The sequence below is a fragment of the Octopus sinensis genome, linkage group LG13, assembly GCF_006345805.1.
Source record: "Octopus sinensis linkage group LG13, ASM634580v1, whole genome shotgun sequence".
Taxonomy (NCBI): domain Eukaryota; kingdom Metazoa; phylum Mollusca; class Cephalopoda; order Octopoda; family Octopodidae; genus Octopus; species Octopus sinensis.
The window spans coordinates 28098236-28109045 of record NC_043009.1 but is presented as its reverse complement, the minus strand read 5'-3'; positions in this window follow the sequence as shown (position 1 = coordinate 28109045).

Genomic DNA, 10810 nt, shown 5'->3' with positions numbered 1-10810 from the left:
GGCATTGGCAACGACCTCGCTTGTGGGTGTATATATATATATATATAATATATATATAAATATACATACATATAAATGAATATAATATGTGACAATTAGTTGGTTGTCATAATAAAACTCAGTTTCAGATGCTGGGGCTGAAGTCTGCTCCAGCATCTCATTAGTTAAGACAAACAAAGATGCTATGAAAAATCCGTTGAATAACAGGAAATTACTCCAATAGGCGTGGAGAAAGTAAAATTTCATTCATAGAATCTGCAGACGCAGACATATACATACGTACACATACACATATGCATACATGCGCGCACGCGCGCACCCACACGAACGCACGCACACACACACACACACACACACATATGTATAGAAATTACAAAAAAAAAGACGGATGTGTAAACAACAAACAGATGTATTAGTTTAACGCTCGGGAAGTGAGAAAATCTTTTACGTTTCAAGCCTACGCTCTTCTACAGAAAGGAACACAGAAATAAACAAGGAGAAAAATAGAAAAGCTTTAGTGGCTAGTTATCTATCATGTCGAATATATATATATATATATATATATATATATATATATAGAGAGAGAGAGAGAGAGAGAGAGAGAGAGAGAGAGATTGATAGATAGATACATACATACATACATACAGACAGACATACATACATACATATGTAGATATATGTAGAAAGAGAGAGAGAAAGAAAGAGGGAGTGAGAGAGATAGAAGGAGAGAGAGAGGGAGAGAGATAGAAATTAACGAAATCTCGAAAACCAGAGAATAGCTGTGCAGAGAGTTTTCAGAAAATTGAGTATAAATACCCCTAGAGACAGAATAATGTGACAAGCAGCTGTTACGGAGATTCAGACGTTGTACCTCTCAAACTCCGGCTGAGTGCTCTGCACCATTGAGCTAAATGACCAGGATGAGAAACTTTCCAAACCATATTGTTCTGGGTTCAATCCCATTGCACAGCATCTTGAGCAAGTGTTACGATCTTATAAGTAGTGTTGTTTGTTAAAAACCTTCCACGGAAGCATGTCTGGCCGTGAGGCAATATCTTACTTGGAAACGGATGTGTATCAGTGACTAAAATGGCATTCGTCCCATGCAAGCATAGGAAAGTAGATATTAAAATGATGATAAATTAAGCGTTGTGTGTATATTTGTTTGTCGTATATTCTCTTGTTAGCAGTTAGCCTCATATATCTATAGAAACCATTTCATTTGTTGGCATGTAAAACTCACTTCTAAACCACATTCCATTTCTTACCATTGTTAGATAAGGAATTATGTAATAACAAACGTTTAGTTCTTTATGTTAATGGATTATCGAAATAAAATAAATAACCAAGACTTTCGTACAAGATTTGAAAGTGTTAAATAGTTTATTGAATAGATGGGAAGTGTAAATCACGTCTGATAAGTTGCCAAGAAGAATTTATAACCAAAACCAAGCAAAAATAAACCATTGTGAGAAAACAATAAATTTCCAAAGATTAGGATTATTTTACACAATAAATACAATCGTATTTTCAGTTATCTTAAACATGGAGATTGACCAAATTTCATTCTTATATGTCTTGAATGGAATCATCTCTTCTCATACCGAAATATTTCATAATAAAATATATGCTAGTACTCATCTTTAGTACTTCATCTTTAGCCAGACTTAACACATTTTACCGTTAATACAGGAAAGGCGCACGTGGCTGCGAGGAAAGAGGTGTTGTGTTCATGGACATAAGGCCATCAGTTCGATCCCTAGACCTTGTGGTATTTGGTCTTTTGAGCAGGGCTCTTCATTTCACATTACCCCAGTTTTTTCAAGTAAAGATAAATACCAGTCATCTTCTGTGATAGCCGTCTCTCCCTTCTCTTTCAGCAGACACATTTAATGTTCTGCTTAATTAAAGGGTGAAGATTATTTGGTGTCTATGCTTGTGATTAAATTGACACCTAATATAATTAGTGAAAGTACGGCACATGTTACCAAGAAATAATCGTTTGCAAGTAATGGCTATGGTTACTATGCTAGAAGATAGTAATAGTTTAGTACATAGCAAAAGGGGAAATAACTGACTTAATAGGACAAAGAAACGTTATTTACATTTGATGGATATTTGTCCTCATCTTGTTTGTTGTTAACACAACGTTTTGGCTGATATACCCTCCAGTCTTCATCGGGTGTCTTGGGGAAATTTCGAACCTGGGTTCTCATTCCTAAGGTATTTTTCGATGTTATTATTACATATTATGCTCTTAAACATATTACGTTCTTAAACACTACGCTATATGCCCATGGGCATGGCATATAGCGTAGTGTTTAAGAGCGTGGGCTACTAACCCCAAGATTGCGAGTTCGATTCCAGGCAGTGGCCCAAATAATAATAATAATAATAATAACAACAACAACATTGAAAAATAAGACCCCAGGACTTATTCTTTGTAAGCCTAGTACTTATTCTATGGGTCCCTTTTGCCGAACTGCTAAGTTACGGGGACGTAAACACACCAGCATGGGTTGTCAAGCGATGTTGGTGGGACAAACACAAACACACATACACACACACACACACATATATATATATCTGTATATATACATACATATATACGACGAGCTTCTTTCAGTTTCCGTCAACCAAATCCACTCACAAGGCTTTGGTCGGCCCGAGCCTATAACAGAAGATACTTTCCCAAAGTGCCATGCAGTGGGACTTACCACACAGCCACTCCCTCAAATATTTGCAAATTTATATTTGAGAGCTTGTCTCTTTTACAGAGAGTGTATCACGTTATTATTGACAATGAAAGGTAGTGTCGTGTTGGATTATCTATGAAATAATCCTTTCTACTATAGGCACAAGGCCTGAAATATTAGCAGAGGGCAGGAGTTAGTTGCCTACATCGCTTCCAATGCTCAACTGATATTTATTTCATCAATCCCAAAAATATGAAAGGCGAAGTTGACTTCCATGGAATTTGAACACAAAGTGTCGAGACTGATAGTAGTTTTTCCGGCATGCAAATGCTTTTGCAAGTTGTACACTTTGAGGTGTACGAAATAATTATTTCAAAATAGAGACGGTTGTAAAATACTTTGGAAATGGCCTAGAAAGACTTGATATTCTTTGTCATACTAAGTAAATCTTAGAGGAGTAATAAAGGCAAGGATATTATAAGCATATCATTCTTGAGTTTCTTTGAATTTATTTATTTTTATTCCATCACTAACTTATGAAGTCCATGTTATTTTATTGCAAAATAACCACATCATCTTTGTCGATTTTTCAAAAAATACAACACAATGTTCTTGATGGAAACAATATTTTTCCATCTTAATGTAGAGAAAATCTCCAGAAAAACCTATAAATAATCAATAGATGTAGATTGATTTTAAAAGATCGAATAGTTGGTGTGTAAAACTGATAGGTCAGAAAACTTTGCACCTTTTCATTTCTGTCGTCCGCCAGTTTTTCCCAATAATGCAAATCAATAAGAAATTACAGTTGCTTAATGAATTTTAATAATTTTCATAGTTATTGGCACCGTCCATAATTTGAAGATTCTTTATAAAACAATAAATTAGTGATTTCTACACACATATAATTTATATATATTTATACGGATATATATCTTTCATCTTATATTTTTTCTTTTAGTCATTAGGGTGCGACCATGCTGGGGCACAGCCTTGAAGAATTTTTTAGTCGAATGCATCGGCCCAGTAATTTATTTTTTAAACCTGACACTTATTATATCGGTCTCATTTTACCGATCTACTAACTTACGGTGTTCAGGGAGCAAATGCACACATACAGATGCAAATGCACACATACAGAAGCAAATGTACACATACACACACACACACATATATATGACGGGCTTCTTTCAGCTTCCATTTACCAAATCCATTCACAAGGCTTTGGTTTGCCCCAGACTGTAGTAGAGAACACTTGCCCAATGTGTCACACAGTGGGACTGAACCTGGAACCGTGTGGTTGAGAAGCAAACTTCTTACCACACAGCCACACCTACATGTATGCATGTGTATGTGGAAGTGTATATATATATATATATTTGTAAACAAATCTGAAAGCTTTGTAAGTTACAGAGATAGAGCAACTATGAAAGTCACATGGTACAATAAATCAGATTTTTAATTTTTAAAAAAATTTATCTACTTTCAGCTCACGAGCTGTGGCCATGCTGGGGCACCGCCATTGTAAATATTATTATCATTAAATGTTATTATATAGTTATTATTGTATTATATATATATATATATATATGGTGGTTGTCTACTCCTTTTGCAGAGTCTGACCACCTCCTGTACCAACACCTTAGATCCATCATGGCATCTGTTGTGGCTTTTTAAACCAGACGATATATTGAAAAGACACCCACATAGATTGCGTATCCGATTTGGACCACCAACAGCTGCAGTTAAGTTCTGATCTTTGTAGATCTTAAAATATATATATGCACACACATATATACATATACATACACATATGCCTGTATTTGTATATTTGTTCGCCGGTTTGCTGCACTAAAGCACTTGAAGGATGACTTTCTTATTGCAGTGGGTGTTAAAATACTTCAAAGGGATCAACGAGTTAGAAAAAACACCTAGTGTAATGAGGGAATCACCATTCAGGTGCTTAACAGCAAGCAGAACACACAAACGCACACATTGAGTATGTGCAGTCGATAATGTTTACAACACTCGCGATGCACTTAATTCACTACTATATATATATATATATATATATATATATAGAGAGAGAGAGAGAGAGAGAGATAGATAGATAGATATACCACTTTTTAATTTGAGCAGAGGCAATGCGAGCGGGAACTAAGCGAACATTACTAAGATCCACACACAAAGATCATATACATACATATATTCATATATTCATTTATATCTACAGAACGAATATAAAATCCTACATATATAAATATGATGATATATATAAATAGATAAAAATCATATAATATCTATAAATATATAAGAATCAGTGTTACATACAAAACACAGTGAATTTAGGCTTTAAGTTATAAAGTGTATTTTGTACATATATATATATATATACATACATATATATATATATATATATATATATATATATATAATATATATATATATATATATATATATATATATATATATTATATATATATATATATATATATATATATCAACACATTCTCAGGACAATCTAGAATTAATAAGTCAACATTAGAGACAGCAAGACAAAATATGTTGGCATTCTTGTTGTATTTTTGATGTAATAATATTTTCTGGCAATGATAGATAATTCCATTAATATTTCTGTTGCATGTTGATCATATTCATACTTCGTTTACAAACCTTAAGGCAATTTGCTTGAACATAAAGCATAGATATGTCGAATGGGGAATATTAACCAATAATTTGGTTGAGGTAAATAAAAACTCAAGAATAGTATTCTGTACTCTGAGTATACTTACCATTGGCCTTCACATGTTTAATTCAGTGAGCCTGAAACCTTAATAAACTGACAAATAACTATTTCTTAAGGGATTTAAAAATCTAAAAAAAATGGGTGATAATTCAGTTAAAAGCAGATAACTGAAATTTTTGGTTAATATAGGCAACATTGAGTGTGTGTGGCTGTGAAGTTAAGGAATTTACTTCCTAACCATGGGGTTTTGGGATCAGGTCCATTACATGGCACCTTAGGCAAGTGTTTTCAACTATGGTCTTGTTGCCTTTAATGCAGTGGTATGATGTGGTAGTGGTTGTGTGGGATGTGGGGTATGAACTGCAGAGTGCATCCACTTTATATATGTGTGTGTATGCTTGCTGTAGTCAAAGATATATTCTATGTGAGGAAATAAGCTGCCATTTTGCCAATGGTACATGGTGAGCAAAACCAGCAGTGTAATTAGTGTGTTGCTCAAGGAAACCCTTGAGTCTGTCGCCCCTCAGCAGGCTCCCTGAAGCCTTTACAGGCTTATACAACAGACCCAAAAGTATCACACCCATAAAAACATTTCCTGCCTCGTTACCCTCGTCCACACTCGCCCCTTGTTTACCCTCATTCCTCTTCGCTTCCCTTTGCCCTCTCACCTCTCTTCCCCTCCAAGTCCCACATCGCCCTCACCCACCCTGATACACTTCTGGACAAAACCCACGCTTCACCACCATTTTATTGTTGTTTTCTACCGATTCTACTTTGTAGAGAATTTTTATATTTATGTGAAAAATCTGTGATTTATTGTTTTATAAAAAGATCTTCAAATTGTGGACCGTACTAATAACTGCCAGCAGGTATCAGAATTCATTAAACAACTGTAATTTCTTATTTATCAACATTATTGACAAAAACTGATAGAAATGAAAAAAAAGAAAAAGGAAACGGTGCAATTTCTTCTGACCTATCAGTTTATGCCACAATAATTCTGCTTGATCTTTTTTAAATCGATCTGCATTTATTGATTGCTTATAGCTTTTTCTGGAGCTTATTTCTACATTAAGATGGAAAAAAACTAATGTTTCCTATCAAGAACATCATGTTGTATTTTCGATAAAATCGACAAAGATGATGTGGTTATTTTACTATAAAATAACATCAGCTTCATACTTTGGTGATGGAATAAAAGTATAATGAAATTCAAATAGACACAAGACTTATGAGCAAATAGAAGCCATTTAATGATGTACTAATAAGATCCTTGCCTTTATTATTCCTCTAATCCTTACTAAGTAAAGCAAACGATTTTTATATACTACTCAGTCTCTTTAACTCTTTCCAAAGTGTTTTCTGTTAGTGTCCGTTTTGTAACTGCTGTTTCATTCACACAATCCGAGAAAGGAATACAAATTACACAATCTCGTGTTACTCTTGTGGCAGGAATATTTGGCGGAGTGCCTTGGAATAGAACCCAAATCACTGTGCTCAGACAAATGATAACTAAATAACAAAAATATGCTGTCAAACAATGATGACATCAGCAAACTGACCACCCGTATCTCATACAGAATCAAGTAGTCAAAACAGGACGTCGTTAACAATTTTGTTTTTGACACCTTTTCGTTGACAGACACTATATATATATATATATATATATATATACAGCATGTTAATCTGCTTATTAGACAGAAGTCATGATTCAGCTTAAAACAGCAAGCTGCGAGAATCTACACCACTGAACATCATTTGTGAACCACTGCACAAACGTATGTCACACAACTTCAGCAACACCATTCCACAACTGCTGTAGTCTACTGTTATTGTTGACACACATCTTACATGAACTTTTGAACTGCTTCGATTGGCTAGATTTCTTTCTGTCGTTCATTGTAACCTTTTTGTTTATGATAAATATTTTGTATCTGGAACTTCATACAGGCTCTTGTCTATCCATCTCTTAACCAAAACAAAACATCTTTATCATACACTCTAAACTATAAATTTGTGACATATTATGTGAATGCAAATTATATATTAAAATGCAAATCCCTTAAAACAATAAGTAACATGTAGAGCCAATATCGTCAATGAACTGCAGTCAATTAATATCTTTTTTATTTCAATAAATTTTACAATGCATATGTTGCGGCCATGCAATAATTCTGATGTCTTGGGGAAAGTCTTTCTTGGGAAGAAAATTTATGACAACTTGCAAAATTTAGTCAATAATTTTCCAACTCAGATTCCACTAGACTATGGTTATTTATTGTATTTAATTTTAAAGTAATTGAGAGGGCTTTAAACCTCACATGCTTTCAGTTTTTTCCTTTCTATATATTCTGAGCTGAGATTAAGTGTGCTCAGAGCCCACCATCTGTTGTCCCCCTTCTAAGTAGAACAAATAACCAGTTCACTATATATTTCACAACTGAAGAGAATGAGTGAACTATAAAATAAACAGTTGTGCCATAGGCTTTACAGACACAATGTGAAGCTATAGGTGATAATCAGCTTCACTTCCCTCATTCACTGAATGCTATCCTGGAAATAAACATCAACATTTTCTTCTTTGACCAGCTGCAAAAGACGTTTTCTGGGGATTAAAATGTTGCAACAGTTTTTTTTATAGAACAACCATATTATAGAGGTAGCAAAAAAAAAAAAAACGTTACAGTCTAGTATTGTTACTACTTATATCTCATTTAGAGATTTTAAAACTTGCTGCTTTGCTTGTTACAAGATCAACGGCTGCCTGCTGCTTCTCTGTTCATATATTGTGGCTAGGGACGATTGACTTCTATCTCTAGCAAGCAGGTATCCAGTACCAATGAAGGGTAAAGACCCAGAAACCATGGTCTATTGATCTTACAAAGCTGGAAGGGGGTGTGATTCACTCCTTTACTTGAAATATATCAGACATAGGTTGTGTGTCGTTAACCAGCTGGAAAAGACGTTTTTCTGGGGTTAAAAGGTAGTAACATAGTTCTTTATAGAACAGCCACGTTACAGTGGCAAAAAAAAAAATCTAATCAGAAAGGGAGAGGCATCAACCATGGTTAGTTTTATGTCTTCAAGACTAGTGGGAAAAGAAGGAGATAACCTTCAAGCTACAGACCTTACCCAAATACTAACGGTAGAGCAGTTTCTGCTACAGATACCCACATATTAGGATTAGGCATATGTGTGGTGATGTAGTTAAGAAATTTGCTTACCAACTACATGGTTTCAGGTTCAGTCCCACTGCATGGAACCTTAGACAAATGACATCTACTTGAGCCCTGGCTAATCAAAGGCTAGTGAGTGGATTTGGCTGATGAAAACTGAAAAAAGCCTGTCATACATATATGTATGTGTGTGAGTATGTGCATGTTTATGTCTTGTTTTGACATCGTGATAATTATAAATGTTTGTCACTGTTATATAAGCAGCATTATTTATTTCAAATATCCTGCAAGAATACTTGTGGCCGTGGGGGAAATATTACCTTGCTTGAAAATAGGTGAAGGCTGATGGGAAGGGAATCCAGCCGTAGATATTTGCTTCAACAAACTCTGTCTGACTCATGCACACTTGGAAAAACGGGTGTTAAAACAATGATGATGATGGTAAAGATGAACAAGATGTAGCGTTATGACAAAGCTTGCTGAACAGTTTGTAATATTGTTTCAAGTCTTGTTTGAAGTTATGCAAGCTTGCTACAAATTCCATTCTTCTTACTCAAAAAGAAAGTCTGATGTGGAAACATTCATTAAAGCAAAATTCACCAAATACATCTCTCAAGTTTTTTCTGTTCCCAATGGTAGCAATTCTCCTTTAATTTAAAAACATTTCAGAAAGGAACTGACAATTAATTTTCTTCTCACCTACAATCAATTAGAAGGTATTTACTTTTAAAAGAAACAGCTATTGACGAGGAGATGTACTGAAGGAGTATTTATTTTATAAAATGGGTGTTGTAACACTTTTGTGGTATATGTATAGGGAAAGCTTTCTAATTTTCAGTATAAAGTTTAACAATACTGTTTATAGAAAACTTTCGTTTTTGAATCACAAAGTGAAAGGGAAATTATTGACACTATTTGGCAACATTAAGGCAGACATGCTGAAAACACAACATCCTTGGTTTTTAGTGGAAGGGTAGGCTTGTGTGAAATTTTCTTTAGAGTCCTGTTTGTCAAACAGATATTACTTTAAGAAAAACAGCCTTCAAATTTGAAAAATAATTAGATAAGGATTAAAGTTTTCTTTTTGAAAATTTATTTAGAATTTAGAATTCCTTGTTTAAAAACATGAAGATTACAATTCTAGACTATTTCTTTTAAATTTCAATTCTGCTTATGATAACTTTCTACATTTATTTTCAGATCATAAACCAAATGAAAGCTGTGGTTGCTTTGCTAAGAAATGGAATGGCTTCTTTTAGCATAAAGTAATGTCTTAGAGTCCCTACAACTCACTGGATACAAACTTCATACTCTAGCAGTATGGGGGAAAATATCAGTTCCTATGGACTTGAATTCACCCATACCTTGTGAGTAAAACTGGGAAGAAGGACACTGGATATGCAGACCATGAAATGTCTGAGAATTACATTAAGAGTAGACCATGTCTGCAGAATACTCAACACTTACATGTTAATTCAGGAGCAGGTAATTCAGCAGATCAAACAACTGAATCTACATTGAAAGTAAAACAGATTCATGAACATACACACACAGAGTTATCTATCTATCTATCTATCTATCTATCTATCTATCTATCTATCTATCTATCTATCTATCTATCTATCTATCTATCTATCTATCTATTTATCTATCTATCTATATATATATATATATATATATATATTGTATGTATGTATGTATAAATATATATTCTCTTACTCTCTTACTTGTTTCAGTCATTTGACTGTGGCCATGCTGGAGAATCGCCTTTAATCGAGAAAAGTCGACCCCAGGACTTATTCTTTGTAAGCCTAGTACTTATTCTATCAGTCTCTTTTGCCGAACTGCTAAGTTACGGGGATGTATACACACCAGCATCGGTTGTCAAGCGATGTTTGGGGGGAGGATAAACACAACACACAAACATACACATATATATATATACATATATACGACGGGCTTTTTTCAGTTTCCGTCTACCAAATCCACTCACAAGGCTTTGGTCGGCCCGAGGCTATAGTAGAAGACACTTGCCCAAGGTGCCACGCAGTGGGACTGAACCCGGAACCATGTGGTTCGTAAGCAAGCTACTTACCACACAGCCATATATATATTGCTTCTCCATCACAAAGAGTAAGGGTTAAATACTTTGATAACTGGCATCTACAAATTCACCCCTTCACCTCTTTAAT